This window comes from Cupressus sempervirens, chromosome 2 (genome assembly GCF_028749045.1).
Source record: "Cupressus sempervirens isolate cs-2001-9-10 chromosome 2, ASM2874904v1, whole genome shotgun sequence".
Classification (NCBI taxonomy): Eukaryota; Viridiplantae; Streptophyta; class Pinopsida; order Cupressales; family Cupressaceae; genus Cupressus; species Cupressus sempervirens.
Genome location: NC_143119.1, coordinates 314,504,359 through 314,505,345, shown reverse-complemented (window position 1 = coordinate 314,505,345; position 987 = coordinate 314,504,359). Strand labels below are relative to the sequence as shown.

Below are 987 nucleotides of genomic sequence, written 5' to 3'. Positions count from 1 at the left end.
ACATCTGCCTTGGACCTATTGGAGCATCATCTAGTATCACTAATGTTGTTGAAAGTATTCCAATAGTTCCAAAAGAGATGAAATGCTTTCGAATGTGTTTATCAGATGTATATGGGGTTCCTGAAAAGACAAAAGGTTTTCAAATGTGTTTATCAGAGGTATGTAAGGTTAATAATGGACTATGTCCCTAATTTTCCCCCTTTCTCAAATTCAAAACCCCCGTTTTGTCAAATTTGTCCGTTGAGCGAGACCATGACTACACAGGGGTTGCAAAGATCTTGAAGAAATATGACAAGACAATGGGAGGCGTGTTACGACAGCCATTCATCCAGGAGGTTCTGCAATAGCCATTCTTCACCACAGAGCTTCTCTCCAATCTCGTCAAGAAATGTGAAGAAAAACCCTCAAATTTGAGCAATGTCACATGCTAGAGAGCATTGCACGTTCGTGAAGCATCCAAGGAAGCATTTTTACAGAGCGTGAGCTCACAGCAATCCTCTCAGTGATTCGCACTTTCCTGTACCTCTCTGTCCGGCTCAATTCGATTATGCCGACCATTTCCCTTCATATTTCTCTGGAAAACATCTCCAAGACAACAAATCTCCAGTGCCTAACCCTAATGGCGAAGCTCAAGAAGAACACGAAGTCTCGAACTCTAAGGATTTGAAACCAGCGAACGCATGTTCTGCCTCAACTGGTCAAGAAAAGAAAATTTGGTTTGCAGATATTGGCTGCGGCTTTGGTGGGCTTCTGGTGCAGCTTTCACGCATTTTCCCATCGACCCTAATGATAGGCATGGAGCTCCGCGACAAGGTAAGCGAGTATGTTAAAGAAAGAATTTTGGCTTTGCGAAAAGCGAATCCGGGCCATTATGATAATATCTCTATAGTGTCCCTACTGAGTTTGTTTCCAGAGCATATAAAAAGGAAAAAGGAGGAGAAAGAAGCAACAGAAACTTTTCCATACCTTGGGTGCTCGATTTGGTGA

The 987-nt window shown here is 42.7% G+C and overlaps 1 pseudogene; it reads left to right on the top strand.

The window, feature by feature from the left end:
• The first annotated feature begins 417 nt into the window (after positions 1 to 417).
• LOC149572367 (tRNA (guanine-N(7)-)-methyltransferase pseudogene) lies at positions 418 to 987 on the top strand (annotated as a pseudogene).